Source organism: Herpailurus yagouaroundi, unplaced genomic scaffold (assembly GCF_014898765.1).
Source record: "Herpailurus yagouaroundi ecotype Mexico unplaced genomic scaffold, PumYag 162, whole genome shotgun sequence".
Taxonomy (NCBI): Eukaryota; Metazoa; Chordata; class Mammalia; order Carnivora; family Felidae; genus Herpailurus; species Herpailurus yagouaroundi.
The window spans coordinates 73,718,641-73,741,124 of NW_024412403.1; the positions used below are offsets into that span (position 1 = coordinate 73,718,641).

General features: G+C 44.9%; 1 long non-coding RNA gene across 3 annotated transcripts in view; it reads right to left on the reverse strand.

Annotated features, from left to right (window-relative positions):
• LOC121036409 (uncharacterized) overlaps positions 1–22,484 on the reverse strand; it is a 123,158-nt gene that overhangs the window by 67,546 nt on the left and 33,128 nt on the right. For all 3 annotated transcript variants that reach the window (XR_005793336.1, XR_005793334.1, XR_005793335.1), the window contains exon 3: positions 19,996–20,128. This is a non-coding gene — a long non-coding RNA (uncharacterized LOC121036409). The remainder of the gene's footprint in view (positions 1–19,995; positions 20,129–22,484) is intronic.

Consider the following 22,484-nt stretch of genomic DNA (forward strand, 5'->3'; position numbering starts at 1 on the left):
TCTCTCTCTCTCTCTCTCTCTCTCTCTCTCTCTCTCTCTCTCTCTCTCTCTCCACAATGGGTGTGGAGCCTGCTTAAGAGTCTCTCTTTCTCCTTCTACCCCTCTCCCTTGCTTGCACTCTTTCTCTCTCTACAAAAAAGAACAACATAAAATAAAAAACACCATGACAAGTCAAGAAAGACTGCAGAAGAAAGGAAAAAGCTTTATGTTTTAGTACCTTTGACAGCATTTTCCCCCTACTTTTTGAACAAAGGTCTCCGCATTTTAACTTTTCACTGGGTCCAGCAAATTATGTAGCTGTCTCTATCCTATCTTGTCCAGAGTTCCTAATGGGACTCCTGAGAATGACATGGAACCCTATTAACAATTACACCTGGGCCACAGGTATGCATTGGGTTTAACCTAAGCAGCCTAGACACACAGTCTTCCTAAGTTTGCAAGTCCCTGGTAGTCAAGAAGAAAAAATAAGTGAAGACGTTGTGTTTCCTTTCTGTCAATTGTAGGAAACTTTTTTTGTGAAGGTTTTCCTTCTTAACTCTAGTTGTTTAACAGACTACCTGATGAGTTTGGAAACGGGTTGTTCTCTCCCACACATGGTCAGAAGAATCTCCCTGGCTGTTGATCTTTAGTTTCTCCCAATCCTCAAAACCTCGACCTCCCCTGTGTTCTTGCTTTCCTCTGACAATCCGAAAAATTTGTGACATTCTTCAATACACATCCTTAGTTTTCTGCCCCTCCTTCCCCTCTCTATGTGTGTCCTCTTCAAATCGGAGCTCATCAGTAGAAACGCTGTTTTCTTTACATATCTTTTCTTTTTCTTCCTCATTAGGATCATTCACAATTTTAGGTTCTGAATTTTATTTTTAGAGCCATCCTTTTTTAGCTTTACTCCCTTTCCAAGGTTCTCACCATGAGATCATCTCTGTTGAAAGTCTAAAGATACACATTGGACTTGTCCTGCTTTAGTGGAATGGACACTATCTCCCAAACTCTCATGAGTGTCTCATCAATAGTAGTCCTGTGCCGGCAGAATCAAGTCTGGAGTATCAGTTCCCCTTGCTGTAAACTGTTCCATTCAATTGATGACAGTTTCAATCAGGCCACAGAAGAATTTACTAAATGCTCTGCTTATTTATTTATTTATTTTTAAAGTTTATTTATTTTGAAAGAGAGAGCACAAGGAGGAGACAGAGAGAGAGAGAGAGAGAGAGAGAGAGAGAGGGAGAGAATCCTAAGCAGGCTCTGCACTATCAGTGTGGAGCCCGATTCAGGGCTCAAACTCAAGAACTGTGAGATCATGACCTGAGCCAAAACCAAGAGTTGGACACTTAACCAACTGAGCCACCCAGATGTCCCAATGCTCTGCTTAAAAAAAAAGAAAAAGAAAAAGTATGAGACTTACAGGCTTCCACGGATTTTCTTTTTTAAAAATCAACATTTGTCATTGTATTTTGTTTCTGTGCTAGCTTTCCAAAAATGTCTGCAACAGTATCTCCCACCCAAATTTATTCTTATTGTGTGACTTTTGACATTTCTCCCCTCAAGAGTGGGACCTGTGTTCCCACCTCTTGAACCGGGCAGACTTGTTCTATAAAAGCAGGGATGCTGTATGACTCCTAAGAAGAGATCATAAGATGTGATACAGCTTCTACCTGGTTCTCTCTGACGATGTTCATTCTTGGTACCCAGCAGCCGCACTGTGAGAAAACCAACTAGGTCATATGGAAAAATCACTTGGAAAAGTCACATGCAGGTGCTTTGGATGACAGCCTGGGTGAGGTCTCAGCCAATAACCAGCAACAAAAGCAGACACACCTCACAAATCAGATGATTAGAGCCCTCAGTCACACCCAAATTTCATGTCTTCCCAACTAATGTCCTAGACGTTGCAGAGCCAAGATAAGCCATCTCTGCTTTGTCCTGTCTGAATTCCTGACCCACAGAAACCATGAAAGAGAATAAAATGATGTTTTTTTTAAGCCACTGAGTCTTGGGGGATGATCTGTAATGCAGCAATGGAGAACTCATGCAATAATTAAAAACATATTAACTAAGAGACAAAAATTAAGACTAATTAAGAATGCATCATCTATACCCTTCATTTACACCCTATACTTATCAGTCCTTGGTTTATTGTCATTCTAAAAAGCTACCCCTATAATTTACACCCAATTCCATCAGGTGGAAGTGAGGTTATGATTGTATTAAGCCCTAGTCATTGGGCAGAGATTACATTCCTTTTTCTAAACTACAGCTTTGTATGATATTTAATCTTGGATATTAAAGCAATTATATCATCCGTGCTTAGTATACTGTGTGAATTTAGGAAAGAGCAAAATTAAAACATCTCTCACACGCTTCTCTAGCTGATTAACATAACACAGTTTTATCTAATCTCAGACCCCCTGCTGGAAAATGTTCCCTCCTATTCCATTTTATTGAGTCAGAGATCATTTGTTTGCAATGAACAGAACCCATTCAAGCTGGTTTAAGCAAAAAAGAAAATTGACTAGAAACAGAGGGATCTGGTGGAACCAGAGACAGGAAGTATGGCCAGGCCTCATAAGGACTGATGACAGAAACTGCCAAACTGATGAGAGTTAGGCTGGCTTGTCTCTCCAAATCTCTCTCTCTAGAGCTATATTGTCTCTTATATCTGACTCATTCCTCTCTCTCTCCTTCTCTCCTATTCCCTCCATTCCTCCAGACAGCATTTCAGCATATGGTTAAGGACAATCTCTGGAGTCAAAATGCCTAGATTATGAAAATTAACTCCACCATTTAGTTGCTCATAACCTTGGGCAAGTTCCTTAAGCTTCTTCAGTTTCCTCACTTATAAAGTGTGGTTGAAGGTAATTACAGCACTTACCTCATAGGACTGTGGTGAGATTAAATGAATGAATGTAAAGTTCTTTGAACAGTGTCTGGCACTTTGCAAGTGTTTGCTTTTGTAATTATCTTTCTCTGCTCACTGAACCACATCCAAACATGGGTGCCCTAATCCCAGCTTCATATCCTAGGCAGTTCAAGTGCCAGGCAGAAAAAAAAGCCTACAAAGTTCCTGAGCCCCAATTCCACATTCCCAGGAGAGAGCATCTGATTGGTCCTGCTGGAGTCACATATCCATTCATGGTCAAATTAGCTGTGGCAGAAGGTAAGGGTGATGAGAAGTCTTAGCAGGGAGTAGAGTCTCCGAGAAGGGGATATGGGTTGGTTCTCAGGAGAGGGCTGGCATGCCAGTACCCCCATATACGGGCATACCTTGTTTTATTGCACTTAGCTTTACTGCACTTCACAGATACTGTGGGGATTTTTGTTTGTTTTTTGTTTTTTTACAAATTGGAGGTTTGTGACAACCTTGCATGGGACAAACTTGTTGGCACCATTTTTCCAGCAGCATTTGCCCACTTTGTGTCTCTACGTCACATTTTGGCAATTCTTGCAGTATTTCAAACTTTTTCATTATTATTATATTTATTATGGTGATCTGTGATCAGTGACTGTGACTCGCTAAAAGCTCAGATGACGGCTAGCATGTTTTAGCAATGAAGTATTTTTTTCAATATATGAAATTTATTATCAAATTGGTTTCCATACAACACCCAGTGCTCATCCCAAAAGGTGCCCTCCTCAGTACCCATCACCCACCCTTCCCTCCCTCCCACCCCCCATCAACCCTCAGTTTGTTCTCAGTTTTTAAGAGTCTCTTATGCTTTGGCTCTCTCCCACTCTAACCTCTCTCTCTCTTTTTTTTTTTTCCTTCCCCTCCCCCATGGGTTTCTGTTAAGTTTCTCAGAATCCACATAAGAGTGAAAACATATGGTATCTGTATTTCTCTGTATGGCTTATTTCACTTAGCATCACACTCTCCAGTTCCATCCATGTTGCTACAAAGGGCCATATTTCATTCTTTCTCATTGCCAGGTAGTACTCCATTGTGTATATAAACCACAATTTCTTTATCCATTCATCAGTTGCTGGACATTTAGGCTCTTTCCACAATTTGGCTATTGTTGAGAGTGCTGCTATAAACATTGGGGTACAAGTGCCCCTATGCATCAGTACTCCTGTATCCCTTGGGTAAATTCCTAGCAGTGCTATTGCTGGGTCATAGGGTAGGTCTATTTTTAATTTTTTGAGGAACCTCCACACTGTTTTCCAGAGTGGCTGCACCAATTTGCATTCCCACCAACAGTGCAAGAGGGTTCCCGTTACTCCACATCCTCTCCAGCATCTATAGTCTCCTAATTTGTTCATTTTGGCCACTCTTACTGGTGTGAGGTGATGTCTGAGAGTGGTTTTGATTTGTATTTCCCTGATGAGGAGTGACGTTGAGCATCTTTTCATGTGCCTGTTGGCCATCCGGATGTCTTCTTTAGAGAAGTGTCTATTCATGTTTTCTGCCCATTTCTTCACTGGGTTATTTGTTTTTCAGGTGTGGAGTTTGGTGAGCTCTTTATAGATTTTGGATACTAGCCCTTTGTCCGATATGTCATTTGCGAATATCTTTTCCCATTCTGTTGGTTGCCTTTTAGTTTTGTTGGTTGTTTCCTTTGCTGTGCAGAAGCTTTTTATCTTCATAAGGTCCCAGTAGTTCATTTTTGCTTTTAATTCCCTTGCCTTTGGGGATGTGTCAAGTAAGAAACTGCTACGGCTGAGGTCAGAGAGGTCTTTTCCTGCTTTCTCCTCTAGGGTTTTGATGGTTTCCTGTCTCACACTCAGGTCCTTTATCCATTTTGAGTTTGTTTTTGTGAATGGTGTGAGAAAGTGGTCTAGTTTCAATCTTCTGCATGTTGCTGTCCAGTTCTCCCAGCACCATTTGTTAAAGAGACTGTCTTTTATCCATTGGATGTTCTTTCCTGCTTTGTCAAAGATTAGTTGGCCATACATTTGTGGGTCTAGTTCTGGGGTTTCTATTCTATTCCATTGGTCTATGTGTCTGTTTTTGTGCCAACACCATGCTGTCTTGATGATTACAGCTTTGTAGTAGAGGCTAAAGTCTGGGATTGTGATGCCTCCTGCTTCGGTCTTCTTCTTCAAAATTACTTTGGCTATTCGGGGTCTTTTGTGGTTCCATATGAATTTTAGGATTGCTTGTTCTAGTTTTGAGAAGAATGCTGGTGCAATTTTGATTGGGATTGCATTGAATGTGTAGATAGCTTTGGGTAGTATTGACATTTTGACAATATTTATTCTTCCAATCCATGAGCATGGAATGTTTTTCCATTTCTTTATATCTTCTTCAATTTCCTTCATAAGCTTTCTATAGTTTTCAGCATACAGATCTTTTACATCTTTGGTTAGATTTATCCCTATGTATTTTATGCTTCTTGGTGCAATTGTGAATGGGATCAGTTTCTTTATTTGTAGCAATAAAGTATTTTTAATTAAGGTACTTACTTTGGCTTTTTAGACATAATGTTATTGCACACTTAATAGACATAACTTTTACACGCACTGGGAAACCAAAAAAATCCATTTGACTCGCTTTATTGCGATATTTCCTTCATTGCTGTGGTCTGGAATGGAACCTGCCATATCTCCAAGGTATGCCTGTGTGTAACCACCACCATTTCCAATATGTCAGCTCCAGCACTTTGAGCCTCAGCTCTAGCTCCCTGCTCAGCAGGGATGGTTTCTATTAGTGACTGACCCGAATGGCATGAAGAAGGTAGCTTCCTTCATCCAACATGGCACTCCTCGCTTTCCCCCATAACTAGCTCTCCTCCTTCCGCTTGGCATTGAGGGCTCCAGTCCTCTGAGAAACCAAAATACGAATGTCTCTTCATACTGGAAGATGGGTTTTATAAATCCTGACCTAGATTTCCCACTCTGAAATCATAGCAAATTTTCCTTCTCACAGAACAAAAAGGAAGAGTCAGATCCCTTCCATCTGGTATTGTGAGTTTAAGCTATTAAGCATGTGGTGGCTATTTGCTTATTGAGGCTCCCACTGGTAATGGAAACTTTGAGAAATAATACTTAAAATTATCGATCTCACTATAGAGGAAAAGAAAATTAAACAGAATGTTGAACAGAAAGCTAAGTGGTTTATCAAAAGGATAATGAGATTTAAGGAATACTGCTCAAGTCTCTTCTCATTTCTATATATCATTCTAATCTCCATTAGATTTGGTCATTTGGGGTAAAATGCTCTGAATATTTGAAAGCCCAATCTTCAAAAATACTTGAATGTCACAGACAAATCGATAGCACTTTAAATCATGGAGCAAAGCGAATTAGCGGCCCTCCCTGGGAGAGGAGATGGCCGAGTCTACCCAACCAGTGCCAGGCCAGACTCCAAACTGACACGAGCTGACCTTTCCCCTGCACTCGCTTGTTCTCTTTCTGTAAATCTTAGAAACCTTAGGTTGCAACAGCTGATGTTGTTTTCGGGGGTGTTACCGTTAGACTTTCTTGGTGGCTGAGCTTTGTGCTTTCTTAAGAGGATCCTTTCAGAGAAAACAAGAGGTGATTTTAGGTGGAAATGACCCATGGCTGATTATTAGCTCTGTTAAATGACCACTTTGAAAGGAGGTGTAATGTTCCCATCAACTATAAATGAGAAGATTGCTCACAACTTATGGTCCATATTCCCTATATCCAACACCTCCATTTCCTCTCCTCTGATCATTCTTCAATGAATTGATTGCTTCCCCCATTTTTTTTTCTTCATGGCAGCTGCTCTCTGTGCGAGGTTATCAGACTTAATTGCAGTTTGAGCCAAAGAAGCAACCTCTTTAACTCCATGCGGTTCAACAAGAAGTAGACAGAACTATCTTAATTCAATCTAACAGAAGCTTAGAAGAAAACAAGGTAAGTTTGGCCTGTTATTAAATTAGTGCTAAATAGTTAATAAACTGTAGATGTCAAGAATAATACATATAACTGCTCTGGGGCATGTGGAGACGAATAACATAATTTACTCCAATAATAATTATAGGGTCATTTATGCCCAATTCAGAAGTCCACGAGAAGTACTGTATTTTTTTGCTAAACTTCCCTGACCAGCTTTAGCCCATCACTCTATTTTTTTTGTGTAGCACTTACCACTCTCTGATATTATCAGCAAGTATCTGTTGGATTAATGCACCCCCACCTGCCGGGGCCTCCCAGCCTCACCACTGGCACCCAAAGAGTGTTGCAGCCGCCTCCCTAGATCCTCTTTGGCGGGGAACCCTGCTGGCTCTTCATCATCCACGCCTTGGATGCTATAGCTGTGCTTGTAGAGGTAGCTCTTGCTGCTGCTCGCAGAGATGAGGGTGGCCAGGTGATAGGTTTGCTGGGGGCAAGGAGTGATTCCATAGGCTACCTCCACCTGTAAAAGCCATTTTTTCCCTTCTGGGGGAACTCCGAAAGAGTCGAATTTTGCTCTGGACTTTCCTTAGCTCATTAGGAACCAGTCAGACACATACGGTGTGAATCCGCGCAGCTCCCGTGAGGTGTGCCGAAGTCCAGGAACTACCCGGAAACAGGCCCAGTGTGTGGTGAGCAATCAGAACGGCAATTCCAGTGGCAGAGGGTACCGGAGGGAACCAGATCCTCCTCAAAAACCTCTGTATTTCCTGAAGCCAGTCTTGAAATCCTAGTCACGTGTGGTTTCAACACTCTTTCCACCAGCATCTCATCTAAAACACACCGAGTCAGGGGCGCCTGGGTGGGTCAGTCACTTGAGCGTCAGACTTCAGCTCAGGTCATGATCTCACAGTTCATGAGTTCGAGCCCCGTGTCGGGCTCTGTGCTGAACAGCTCAGAGCCTGGAGCCTGCTTCATATTCTGTGTCTCCCTCTCTTGCTGCCCTTTCCCCGCTCACACTCTGTCTCTCTCTCTCTCTCTCTCGCTCTCAAAAATAAATAAACATTAAAAAAAAAACTTTAAAACACACCAAGTCCTCTGCAAAACCCCCTTGCTTTAGCCATTGCACCGTGTCTCTCATGCACTGAGAACTTCCTGCTGCAGGTTAGTTGCTTATTTACCTTAATCACCATTCACAGAACATGAGTTCCACGTGGCCAGAGACCATGTCTGGTTATTTGTCTCCTCCTCCCTCAGCACAGTGACTTTCATGCAGTAGAAATTAAACATATATATATTATCTGCCTAAGCAATAATGCTAATCTAGAGAAGGACCAGAGATCACACATATACACAAAATGGAACAGAAATATTTTGGGGATGGTAAAGCACTGCGTTTTTGTCTTTAGTTCCTGGTTGTCTGGCAGCTCCCACATCAAAAGTCAAGCCTGGGGGCCTTAGCTCATGATTCCTTCCATAAGGTAGAGCAGAGCCCAATTTTGTGCATGCCGGTCTGGCTGTGAGGGCCACCGCCCTGTAGAAGATGGAGGCTATAATATAAGAAAAGGGGGTGGAGATCCTTTCCTTCCCACTCCAGTGGGCACTGGGAGAAGAAAAAGCTATTAAAGTTGAGGAAGGAAAGAATCAGATTGGAAGTTTAGAGTTGATCTCACACCCAAGTTTGAAATCCAGGAGGGTGGGAATCCTTGTGGGCTTGCTTTGACTGAGGAAATGTCAAGAGGCCTGTCAGTCTGCCATAGAGGAGATTTGTTGGCCTGAGAAACAGATTTGGGGGGAAGCTATAGAGGATCTGGGGGTAGCCTGAGACTCTGGCATGACAGTGAGGGCTCCTGCATAGCCCAGATTACTCCTGATGAAGAGGAGCATCATGAATCTGGGGTAGTTCTAGGGGCACCTGGGTGGCTCAGTCAGTTGAGCATCTGGCTTTGGCTCAGGTCATGCTCTCACGGTTCATGGGTTTGAGCCCTGCATCAGGTTCTGTACTGACAGCTCAGAGCCTGGAGCCTGCTTCGGATTCTGTGTCTCCCTCTCTCTCTGCCCCTCCCCAGCTCACTCTGTGTGTGTGTGTGTGTGTGTGTGTGTGTGTGTGTGTGTGTGTCTCAAAAATAAACATTAAAAAAAAAAAGAATCTGGGGTAATTCTAGGGCAAGGTAAGTGCCTTCAAAGCACACTCAGCTGCCACTTACCTGACAAGAACCTCTGGGGGGGAATGTGGGGCTGCAGGGAGGGTTGAGAAAGGAGGGACAGACCCCACATGCCTGGACAGTCATTTCAATGAGGGAGACTAGAGAGGGATGGGAATTCCTTGAGGAAAGGTATGTGAGAATGAGCAGGAGAAAGAGGTGAGAAATGGAGAGTCCTCAGAAAGGGCTGGGGGCTAGAGAGGCAGGAGGACATGATGGGCAGTTGGGATCACAGGGTTATGGTCATAGTCATTTTAGGCTGGGAATCACAGCTGATGTAAGGAAAGAAAAAGTGCTACATTTTGGAAAGCCAAGGAATATTGAACTTTGCAAAATCCTAGACATCAAGAGCCAGAAGGCCTCAACTCTCCAACACTCCCCTTTATTTTAACAAGAAAACTAAGCCCTTGAAAGGCCAAGCCAGTGGATCAGGGCCACACAAGCCAATAACCCAGGGGTATAGAGGCATGGCCTGGGTCAAGGTTTCCTGTGTGGCACTTTTTGAGTCCTAGGCAGCACCTCTGGACCCCCGAGAAGAGACAGTTTGAGGGAGGAAGTAGCCAGAGTAAAGAAGGACAAGAAGGATAAAAAAAAAAGTCAGGAAATCCCTGAAAATTTGCTGAATAAGAATAGATACCATTCAGTGAACAGTATTTAATCCTGATAAAGCTTTGGGAGGAACTGGCAAACCACTGAGCCCTTCTTATTAGAAGGGAATTACTGATGAAGAATTTAATTGAGGCCAATGCCCTTCCCCATAAGAGCCCACCGCAGCCATGAAAATCAAATATAGCTCTTCTGCAATGCCAGCAACACTACCTGTGCCTACTCAAGCCCCCCCTCCCCCCAGAAGAAACCAAAATCTCCTCAAGATGACCCCAAAGGCACAGTAAATGTGTTGCTAGTGAAGGATACATCTATTACATTTCTGAGTGGGAAAAACTGGTTACCTTTGGGAGATGGGCTTCCTTGAAATGGTCAACCAACAGAAGGAAGCACAAGGTCTGCTATGAACCTCACAGAAGAGCTTCTGTTGTCAAGGACCACAGGTCTAGAGCCCCCACCCTCCCGTATGAAACAAGTGGCACAAACATCAGTGCTCAATTCTCTGCCCAGAGTCTTCACGATTCAAGAAGGATGGGGGAGACAGCACTCTCTGTGAGTTGTTGGACCCTAAGATTAGAGGTTGTGCTGGCCAGTCTGAAAGCAGGTGAGTCAGGTTAGGAGACAGAGGAGGCTCATCGTGGCATTGCTATCTGTGGTAGGGAAGCTGAAGGTCACCCAAAGACCACTGTGGGGAAAGTAGAGGAAGAAACCCAGCTAGAAGCGTGCATAGCAACACAGATGGACCTTACAGGCTTAGGGCCAAGAGGAAGAAGGGAGAAAAAGAATGCACTATATGACATAAAACCATTTACATAAACACACATCACAGGAAATTAATATAAAAGATGCAGCGTAAATCCATGATTGCCTATAGGGAAAGGAGAATGGCAGGGGGCTGGGGGGAGTGGATAAGGGAATGAATAGCTAACACAAGAGCAGGGCCTTGCACAGACCAAAGAGGACAGTGTGCTTCTGCACATGAGGTCCAAAGTCACAGGAATGGGTGGGGCACCCGGGTGGCTCAGTTGGTTAAATGCCCGACTCTCGGCTTAAGCTCAGGTCATGATTTCACGGTTCATGGGTTCAAGCCCCTCATTGGGCTCTACACTAACTGCATGGAGCCTGTTTGGGATTCTCTCTCTCCCTCTCTCTCTGCCCCTCCACCGCTTGTGTTCTTTCTCTCTCTCTCTCGAAATAAATAAACAAACTTAAACACAACTATAAAGTCATAGGAGTGGGATGGCATCCAAGCGGGCCCTCCATAGGAAGATCCAAGTCTTCCCTTGTGGATTCAAGAAAAAGTTCAAAAACACTAGTGCTCTAGGTTCTGTTCCGACTCTCTGAAATCACCCTAAGCCTTCAGGAAAGAAATCTGCATGTGCCTGGCATGTGGTCTTACGAAGGCTGATGGGCCAATGGGTCAGGAAGAGGGGTCTCTTCTACTTGGTTTCCATGGCCTACCTAGGGAACTTTGGCTAAGAATTCCAGGTGTCTGGGTGTACAGGAGGGTGACCCACAACGAGAGAGCAGCAGTAGAAAGAAGTACTACTATCCACAAGAAAGGAGACATGCCCAAGACACTGATGGAATGTTCTGATTATCTCTGAAACAAGTGTTGTGCTGTGAGAAGGAAGTCGTCCCCAGCAAATTCTTAGGGTAAATATAATTGTCAATTTGCAGAAGAGTAATCTGAGCCTAAGAAAGGTTAGGCAATTTGCCCAAGATCACACAGCTAATAAGTAGCAGAGGCAGGATTTGAATCTAGGTGTGTGTGATGCCAAAACCTGAGATCTTAACCTCCATGTTACAGTGCCTTCAGCGTAAGTCTTTGTGCAACACACACACACACACACACACACACACACACTTAAATAGGCATGTTACCAAAGTTACATGTGAAACAAATTCAGTCTGGTTGCTTCTAATCTGGGTTGTCAAGGGCACCGGAGAAAGGTATTTCTCAGGGGCAGACAAGGGCAGATGGGATGATCACAGAGTTCCTTTGGCAAAACCAACAAGAATGGCAAGTAGTAGACGGGTGGGAGGTGGAGCAGAGGGGAGAAAATCGGGAGGGTTTCCCAGTGTGTAACATGGCTTCAGAAGTAACCAGTGAAGACAGATTAGGGAAATGCTTTGCACCAGACATGTCCTTGTGTGAAATTCCATCTGAGGCCAAGAGAAGAGATTAAAACAAAAAACAAAACAAAACAAAACAACCCCCCCCCCCAACAATGTCATCCCAGTAGTCCTCCTGCATGAACTCTTAACTGAAGCACCTCTCATGGCAGAATAAGTTGGAGAACTTCAGGGTCTGAAGGGATATTTGTTTATTTATTTTTAACATTTTGAAGCTTATTTTTGAGAGACAGAGAGACAGAGTGTGAGCGGGAGAGGGGCAGAGAGAGAGGGAGACACAGAATCCGAAGCAGGCTCCAGGCTCCGAGCTGTCAGCACAGAGCCCAACGCAGGGCTCCAACTCACGAACGGTAAGATCATGACCTGAGCCGAAGTCAACCCACTGAGCCACCCGGGCATCCTTGAAGGGATATTTAGAAGTCATCTCAGCTAACTCCTTGGTGGGTGGTGGAGAGGACAGTGACTTGGCCCAGGCCACACCAGAACAAGAACCCAGGCCTCTGACTTCCAGGCCAGTGCTTGCCACCTGTGCCACATCACTGGCCTCAAGTCAGCTTGGAAGGACACCTCCCTCTGGCCCACCCATAGACCCTGCTCCTTTCTCTCTGTGACTTCTCCTGCCAGCATTTTCCTTCTTTCCGGGAGACAACTGCTTCTCAGGAGATGACTAAGAGGCCGTGAGGCCAAGACATGCCTCTCGGGATTGGAGGGCAAGAGCTCAGGGGTGAAATTCTGGACAGATGAGCTGTTTGGCCAGGCTGACTTGCCTCCATGCACCTTCTTTTCCAGCCTCTTCTTTATGCAGCCCTCCCCACCCCCCCACCCCCCGGAGCCTATCCACTCTTTCTTTTTAAAACCTGGGGTAGGGGAGCATGACCTTAATTCTTCAAATCCTGTTCTGTTTATTTTTCAGAGTCAGACCCAGGCCCTGATGCAACCACAGCAGGGCCTCCCTCAGCGGGGGAATCAGAGCCTGTCACAACAGATTTTCTTTCTTTCCACCAAAGCAAAAGACACTCCCAGAACACAAAGGACACTGAGGATCCTGTCTCCTTGGGGGATTTAATTATTGCCATTAGTTGCTTTTCTCTTCAGTAGCGGCATATTTGCCTCACTGCTTCTGGAGAAGAGGGACACAGAATTTCAATTCTTATCCAGGCTGGGTGGGGACATTCCCCCATAGGCACACAGCGGGAGGTATGGTAAGTGGCCACCTACACAGTGTCCCCAGGCTCTGGGTCCCCCAAACACAACCACCATTCACTAGCTGACCTCTGAAGTCCACCATCAGAGTTTTATTTCTTTAGCTTTGGGTTTATCAGACAGTCAAAATCCAAATATTCCTAGAAGGCGGACAATAGCTATGATCAGCTATTTGCCACTTAGTATAATCTTTTTCAGATCACATTCCAAAAGCATTTTTTAGAGTGAGAGAGAAAACCAGATGGCCTAGGAAGGGAAGACAATGAAGGTAGAGAAGGGTTCACAAATTAGAGGGAAGGGAAGGGCCCAGCAGGAGCTTGGGGCACAGAAGGCAGACAGCCTGCCTCACCAGGTGGCACAGAGCAAAGAATCTCAGTGTGGGCCCAGCACCAGCAGCCCAGGGGGCACTTGGATCCTGTTAGATGTGTCGATTCTACATGTCCGGGGGCCCCCGTCCCAGACGTACGCATCAGAAACTCTGGCGGTGGGGCCCAGAGTCTCTATTTTAACAAGCACACAGGTGACTCTCATCAAGTTTGAGAACCACTGGCTTGCATGTCTGTCCTATGTGGCAAGACTGCCCTGTATCCCGCTGCTTGTCGGGCTCCCTTCTCTGGTTTGCCATCTCCTCTGCCCTCCAGTGGGCCATGAGGAACCACCACTGTGTGTGACTAGGAGAATACCCAGCACACTGTAAAGCTTGGTAGCCATAGGAGGTGGGATGGTGCCAGAGAGCAGGGCTGCCTTCGGCTAGAATGACAAAGAGCTTGGGTAGACCTGGGTGAAGGTGGGTCATCAGCTGAAGGAGGTTCCCCAAGGCAGCTGTCTGGGCATCCGAGAAACACAAGCAGGGACTGCATTGAGTGAGGAGGTAGAAATATGGTCAGAAACCCGCTAAAGAGGGCTCAAGCCCAGAATGTGTGGGTTCTGGGCCATGAAGCACCTCTGGGTGGGCAAGCTACCTTCTCCCTTCCTTCAGCATCTCCTCTCTTTGGGTCGATATGCTCAAGCTGCATCTCTGAGGCTAGCTGGTCTCTTGGTCACCTCCCACCCCATCCCCAACTCCCACCTTCAACCCCACTCCCCACCCTAGCGACCCTTGTGGCAGAAGCAAGGAGAAGGATCCCCAAGGAATCAGATGGAGAAATCCAAAGCAATCCTTTGCAAGCTGGACATGTGTATGAAGTCCCCTTCTTTGCCCTATTTTTCTCTATAGCACATGTCAGCATTTGAAATACTATGTTTTTTGTCTGTTTACTTCACTAGAATGAGAGCCCCATGACCAAAAAAAAAAAAAAAAAATTTTTTTTTTTTTACTGAATTATTTACTGCTCAATCCCCAGGGCCTAGGACAATGCCTGGCACACAGTCATCATTCAATAAATATTTGTTGGAAAAGGGGCAGCTGGGTGGCTCAGTTAAGCATCCCACTTCGGCTCAGGTCATGATCTCACAGTTTGTGGGTTCCAGCCACACATCAGGCTCTGTGCTGACAGCTCAGAGCCTGAAGCCTGCTTCAGATTCTGTGTCTCTTTCTCTCTCTAACCGTCCCCTGCTTGTGCTCCATCTCTCTCTCTCTCTCTCTCTCTCTCTCTCTCTCTCTCTCTCAATAATAAATAATAAACATTAAAAAAATACTTGTCGGAAAAAAATGAATGAATCTTAGATTTGTTCAAATCTCAGGGATGCCAGGGTGATTCAGATGCCTGGCTAGGCATGTGACTCTTGACTTCAGCTCAGGTCATGATCCCAGGGTCGTGGGATCAAGCCCCATCTTGGGCTCTGGGCTGAGTGTGGAGCCTACTTAGGATTCTCTCTTTCTCTCCCTTTGTCCCTCTTCCCTGCTCATGCTCTCTCTCTCTAAAATAAAATAAAATAAAATAAAATAAAATAAAATAAAATAAAATAAAATATTGTTCAAATCTTGAAGTGTATTCTGTGATCTATCATTATTTATTTTTTTAAGTGTTTTTTTTTTTTTAATTTTGAGATACAGAGAGAGAGAAAAAGAGAGTGCACGCACATGAGCGGGAGAGAGTAAAGAGAGAGAAGGAGAGAGAGAATCCCAAGTAGACTCCACCCTGTCAGCACAGAGCCCGATGTGGCGCTCGATCTCACAAACTGAGATCTGACCTGAGCAGAAATCAAGAGTCAGATGCTTAACCAACTGAGCCACCCAGGTGCCCCACTATGTTTATTTTTAATATAAAAATGATTACTCAAATACTTGAGTAAAAATCAGTGCCTCATGTCTTCTACAAAGTGGGGGCTTTAGATGCCTGTATGCGCTGCGGCTCTAGGTTCCACCACAGAGGGAAGCTTCATTTATGATCAGACAGCAAGGATGAGAGAGGATGAGGCTGTGAGGGTCAGGCCCTCGATGTGAAGTGAGAAATTGTTTACAAAGACTTATTATGTCTCCATGCCTCAGCCAGATCAGTGGTTCTGAGAGGTACAAGTACAGGAAATTATAACCAAGTGGGAAGACAAAATACACTAACTCTGTCCAGTGCCTGGCACACAGTGGGCACCCAAAAAGGTTAGCAAAATCTCTGTTTGCATCTGAACTCCAGAGAAATCTTGATGAACAAGACATTCAAAGAACAGTCCTTGTAAGACTCAAGAACAGGGACTCAGTCCCTTTGTTTCCCTAGTACTTGGCACAGTGTGTGTCTAAAAGGCCCTGAATGAATGCTTGATGACTGAAAAATATTCTTTCCATTGATGTTTCTGGACATTACATTGTATTTCAGGCCTAGTGGCTGAAAATCATTCTGACATGTATTCAGCAACACTTCCACATTAGCAAGTGGAGTACTGAACTTTCTTGCATCTTCCTGTGAGGATACAGAATCTTACAAGTAGTCATCCCCAAGTACCCTGACTATCCTTGACCATGTGTCCTTGTGGGAAACTGTGGGGAGGGATGCAAAAGGGGCATGAGATTGAATTTTTTAACCCCCAAAAACCATGGGGCATTGAAAGAATTCCCTGCTATCTTTACCCCTGAATCTCAGGGTTAGAGCTTACAAGGGGCTAAGATCATCTAGTGCCAATGGAGAAACGAAGGTCCAGAGAAGGGAATTGGCTCCCTGAGGGCACACAGTATGCAAAGAGCATTGTCAGAAACAGAACCTTGTTCTTTTGACCCGAGTTCAACATTCTTTCCATTTTGTAGCTTTGTCTCTATCTCTTGAAAGTAGAAAGGAGAGAAAAATGCTATTTAATTCATGTTTAAATTCTGTATTAAGAGAGAGATATCAATTTGTCTATAAGGATGTTTACTGAGATTTCACTTTACACTCAGCACTGTCTTAACTACTGTAGGGTATAAAGCAAACACAGAATTGTCCCTGTCTATTGCATGGTGTTGATGATGACAACAGTAAGTTTTGATTTTTGAATACGTGTTACATACAAGCATTGGCTGCTTTACGTGTATTGCCACAAATAATTCTCACAACAGCTTTATAGAATAGATTTCTATGTCAGGCCTCTTTGGGTAGCTTATGACAGAAACCCAACTCAAACAAGCTTAAGAAAAAAAGGAAATTATTTGCACACCAAAATGAAAATACCAGGAGTTGTCTAGCTCTGGTTAGACTGTAGCTCAAACAATGTTACCAGGATCTCTCCCTCCTTCCATCTTCTCTGTGTTAGCTTTACTTTCTAGCATGTTCTTCTTTCGTGATGAAAAAGATGACCCCCCACTAGCCCTGGCTCCCATGAGCCTTACAGTTTATAATTTCAGAGAGAGCCCCCTGAGTCAACTTCCACATCAGCCATCTGCAAGACCTTGACTAATCCTCTTTCAATCACATGAGCACATCTGCACCAATCATTACGTCTAGGAAAAAGAGATATTTTGATTGGCCACCCCACATCTCCATATGGTGCGGGAGGAGAGTTTCTTTTATCAGTGGAATGAAGGAGAGGCAATTCATAATCCCATTCTACATAGGATGAAACTGAGACTCAGAGAAATCAAGTAATTGTCCAGGGCCACAGAGCCTGTTAGAGGCAGAACTGGTTACAAGCTCAATATATTGCCTCCAAAACCTATGTTTTTTTTTATTTCTCCTGAGGTTTTGTGGGGCTTTTTTGGAGGCGGGGGGAGGGTATAATTCACATACCTCAAAATTCACCATTTTAGAAGTGTACAATTTAGTAAAAATCCTGCTTTAATTGTCAGGCCAGGTGTTCTCCACTTTGGTGTGATCAGTGCTCAGTTGTGAAGTATGTGGTAAGCAATTTGTTGCTATTAATGGTTGAGTTACCAGAGGTATCGAATGATTTACTTTTAAAAATAGAAATCGGAATTAATTAAAGATTATCCCTCTAGGGGTGCCTGGCTGGCTCATTCGATAGAGCATGTGACTCCTCATCTTGGATTGGTGAGTTCAAGCCCCACATTGGGCACAGAGCTTAAAAAAAAGACAGACTATCCCTCTAATAACGTCATCCTCATTTTCTTTTCTTGATATACTCTTTCAGATGTAGTCAGCAAAACTCCTGCTTAAGAGAGTGTTGTCACTCATGTTGAGTGTTTCCTAGGAGAAAAATGCCACAGCTTGGAGCACTGCTACAGCTCGCCATAAACAAAGCTTTCCCCATTGTAAGACAGAATGAGTAGGACTCTAAGAAAGATACAGAGCATTCTAGGAACATTAATAGAAATGACAAATCTGTTCAGCAACATTGCAGATTATAAGATTAAAATTCAATCAATATGATTTCTAGATTCCAGTAATGAAGACTGGAAAAGAAAATGCAATAAAAAAAAAAGTCATCTCATTCCCTAAAGAATCCAAAACATTAAATATTTTGAAATTAACCTAAGAGGACATGCAAAATCTATTCAAAGAAAATTACAAGTCTCTACTAGCAAAAAAAAAAAAAAAAAAAGGTATTTAAATAAATGGAGCTTTTGGCTGGGAAGATTCTACATGGTAAATGTAACAAAAGCTCAAGCAATCTTGGGCCACATTAATACTCTGCTCTAGAAAGAGGACGATGACAATCCTGTTCTCTGAGCTGCTCAGATCACACCCTGAGGGAAATCCAGACAAACTAGAACATGTTGGGGGTGGCGGGGGGGTGGGGGGTTGTTGTATGTGGCTAGGCTGGTAACAGTTATGGAAACCATGCCATACAAAGAACTGAACAGGTTAATCTGGATGTTACAGAACTGGGGCATTTCCGCTGGGTAAGCGAGGATTTAGGAGTAGGGGTGGAAGGCTAGCTCTGTGAGACAACAGTGAGTGAAAATTATAGGAAGAGAGATCAAGGTAGCAGCTTTCTGAAAGTCAGAATCGTCACTGATCTAAATTGTGAAGCAGGCAGAGTCGGTGATATTATCATCCCTAACAAAGAGAGGAGAAAAAGGTCCGGGAAGCAAAAAGGATTTGTCTGTAATCACTCAGGAGGGACACAAGAGACTATGGACTCCCCAGTGCTGTGTCCACTGCCCCAGCACTGAGCTTAAAGAGATACAGCAAAACAGGTGAGAACAGCCAGCAGTAAGGAAGTCACTGGAAACCTACCAATGTCAAAGCATGACAAACAACTCTGAATACCCTGTGCAGAGAAGCATCAGGCAACGAGCAATGGTTTCCTATGGGAAAGTAATGACTTCTGACAAGAAACAGGGATCAGCAGAGCAGACATTTCTGACAGGAGACCAGGGATTTTTGACAGGAGAGCAATGGTTTATGACAGGAAAACAGGCATTTTCTGGCAGAAAATGTTGATTTCTGACAGGATGTTAGTGGACTTTTGACAAGAGAACAAGGATTTCTGAAGAGAGTGGTGATTTTTCTTCAGACAGTGATTTTTTAAAGGAGAGTGGACATTTCTGACAGAAAAAACAGCGATTGCTAATAGCAGAGCATGGATTTCTGACAGAACCTTAGTGCCCATTACATGGGAGAGTAGTGATTTCTGACAGGAGGTTTTTGACAGCAATGAAGGTGTTAGTTAGGAAGGACAAAAAGCAGCAGCACGGAACAAAGTGGAAAACGACAGGCAAGCATCGAACTCCCTCAGCAAAGCGCTGTTCGTCCTGTGTCTGGAGGGAGGTTTCAGCAGTAAAAACAACAAGCTGGATCAGGGAAGGCTCAAGGTGGGCGAGACCTTAGGTTCGATATCTCATTTCACAGAGGGAGATTGGGTTGAAGGGAAATGATCTGGGAGATTCAGATCATACAGGGGAGCATAAATGACTAGGACATGCATTCCCACCCAGACACTTGGAGGAAGTGGAAGAGAAGGGCATCTGGTCTTTCTTCAGTCCCCCAAACCCAGAAATACCAAAGCCTTGGTTTTGATTCAGGAGACGCTATTGGAAACTTTTGCCCTCTTAATTAGCTACATGATCTTGGCAGGGTGGGGGTGGGGGGTGTAGGAGGGTTGGGCAGGATAAGAGAGAAGTGGTCTCTGTAAAGCTGTAGCCCTAAAGTTATCCGAGAACCAGATCCCGTCATGCTTAGAGAGCAGCCAGCCTTGTGGTAGAGAGGAAAATGAATTAAAAGAGAAGGAAGTACCGACACAGAGCCTCTGATAGAAACAATAGGCTCACAAAACCCTGCTCAGAAGGAAAAGTGATTTCCTTTGTCCCACACTCACCACCCATGCCCCTGAGAGCTCCCAGGCTAGACCCAGACACCCAGCAGAGGTCACGCGCAAGCTCCTCTCCCTGCAAGTGGTTACGTTTAATGTGAGCAAAAGCCCAGCAGTGCACAACCAAAGCAGGATATGTCTCAGAGGGAAGGAACGCTTTTTCTCTCAGACTGAGCTCTCATTGACCCCAGCTCCAGGCACCACGTCTACCACGTGACTGGATTCCTGTGGGCACTGAGCGCTAGGAGAATTCTAATTGTGCAGATCCCCAGAACAGCTGCAGCATCCCGAGCCAGGAGCTCCAGACTCGTACTTCCGACCGGATGCAGGGCTCAGCACAGCTCTTCACACTCAGCCCTGCAGGCCTGAGGCCTCCTGCAGAGAACACCTCCCTTCCCCCCCTTCCCCGCCCCCACCCCCCCACATGGACTACCTTTAGCTCTCTCTGGGGGTCCCTGCAGCGTTCTTCCTACAGACCCAGGGGGCATGGTCTTTTCTTTCCAGCTGCCACCACCTCTCCTCCAGGGTTCCTTTCAACCACACACACTGGATTCTAATGTTTATTTCTGAGAAAGAGAGACAGACAGTGAGTGAGTTGGGGAGGGGCAGAGAGAGGGGACAGAATCCGAAGCAGGCTCCAGGCTCTCAGCTGTCAGCACACAGCCCAAGTGGGGGCTCGAACTCGTGAACTTCGAGATCATGACCTGAGTTGAATCAGATGCCCAAACAACTGAATCACTCAGGCGGCCCAGGTGACTGGATTCAGATGAAGACCCAGAATTCTCCGGCCCCCAACTCTTGATGCCTCTGACTGGGCCTCAAGTCACTTTATTGCTGCGAATATCATAATAAAATTACAGATGAGAAGCAAATTGGGGATTTCTTTAATCTCGGAAAAATGTGTATTTCTGAAGAGAGTGCTGATTTTTCTCAGGAGATGCTATGTGACTGCTCCTGTCTCACTTTGAGAACTGCCGTAATTAACCTTCCCAGGCAAAGCCCTTGCCTGTCTTTCTGCCTCAGGAGGCACGTGAAATCTCTCATGTCCTCAGCACTGTGAACCACTCGGCCACCCAGAGCCTCCAGATCAGTCCTTTTCCGTGAAGACTCACAAAGTCTTCCCACCTGGATGACTTTGGGCAAGTTGCTTAACCTCTCCAAGTCTCAGTTACCTTATTTGTAAAATGGGGACAAAAATGCCTCCTTCACATAATTGTTGAGTGATTACCTGAGATTACATATATATGTATATATCTATATCCGTATATATTCATATTTCTACATATATATGAAGTATCTGGCACCCCGTAGGCTTAGTATATTTGGTGCCCTGACTTCTCCCTGGGGGGGAGCAGTGACCTTGAGAGCAGGGCTGCAGCAGGAAAGGCTGCTCAGCCGGGTGGAGGCTGAAATACCAGGGGTGCTTTGCTCACAGTTCAGGTGCCCTGGGTGGGGCTCTTCTGCAGAAAGGCACCATAAGGGCACCATAAGGGCAAGCCACAGCTGCTGGGTGCCTGTGCCAGCACCCAGCCCACCCTGCTGGGGAAAGAGAGAATGACACTTCTAAGGCAAGCATTTATAATAACCGGCAAGGCCAGGTTCTCCTCCTCTCCTGCTTGTCATTGGGGGCCTTGGCAAGGTAGAGAGCAGCTGCCCTTGGAGATGTTCCTCTTTTCTCATCAGAGGGGTCTCCTGGAGTGTGGGCTAGCCTGCCTATGCGTAGGCTCTGGCAACCACTCCTCCTCCCAGCAAGCCTCTCATTGGGGTGATTTGCAGGGTCTCGAACTCTACCTTTATATCCCAGGGCCCCAAAAGAAGCTCTGTTTTAATAGTATCGCTAAAGGGCCGAGCAGGGATTTTTTTCGTCTTTTCCCTAGTCCTAAAGGACTAAAGGATGGAGTTCAAGGCCCCAGCCACCCTGAAACACCACAGCCTCAGCACACAGCTCTCAAGGGAAGAGGCTTTCTGTGCAGGGCTGCCTTGATCATTACCCCTTTCTGTCTTCATTTTTGTCTCACATAGTTTGTAAGACACGAGACAAGATAAAAAGGTTTTAATTCATAGTCTTGTCTCCCCGAGTTAACTTGTGTGTTTCCCTTTCACTCTTCTCTCTCACTGGTACCCAAGGGCATCCCCAGTCCACACGGACCAGAAATACACACTCGCAGAAACCGCAGAGCCAGGGCTCAGACACAAAGGCTGAGAGTGTGCTTGCAGAACCAGATTTTCCTCTCCCAAACACCAGACAAAACTGGGTTGGGGAAGCAGGAAGAGACAGCTGGGCCCAGACAAGAGGAGTGAGGACACCTGAGTCCTTGAAGTGGGGAAGAGGGTGGAGGAAGAAGGGAGCAGATGGGAGGGCACGCAATGTGGGGCTCAGCGTGGATCTCCCTCCCCAACCATCAGTGCTGGGGTTGGAACAGCCCAGGAACTGGGCTGGCCTGGAACAGCAAATGGTGACCTTAGGGGCCAGGAACTGGGCTGGCCTGGAACAGCAAATGGTGACCTTAGGGGCCAGGAACTGGGCTGGCCTGGAACTGCAAATGGTGACCTTAGGGGCCAGGAGTAGGGAGGAGGCCAAGATGGAAAACTTTGCCCCTGAACAGAACCAGGTGGAAATTTGTAAGTAGGAGCAGTGATGCACTGTATACTGCTAAGGGGTTTGACTATGGTGGGAATGCTCTCCTCAAATGAAGGAATTTTTGATGGAAGAACTGTTTAGAAAAAGTTGGAGCCATTTGAGCAAAAATCCTCAATTTACCAGCACAGAACTAACTGAATTTTTCCAGTAACTGGAATAACTTTTTGGACTATTTTTAGCAGGAAGAGGTATATAATAAAGAATTGAAAATAAGTCAAGGATTTCTTTCTTTCTTTCTTTCTTTCTTTCTTTCTTTCTTTCTTTCTTTCTTTCTTTCTTTC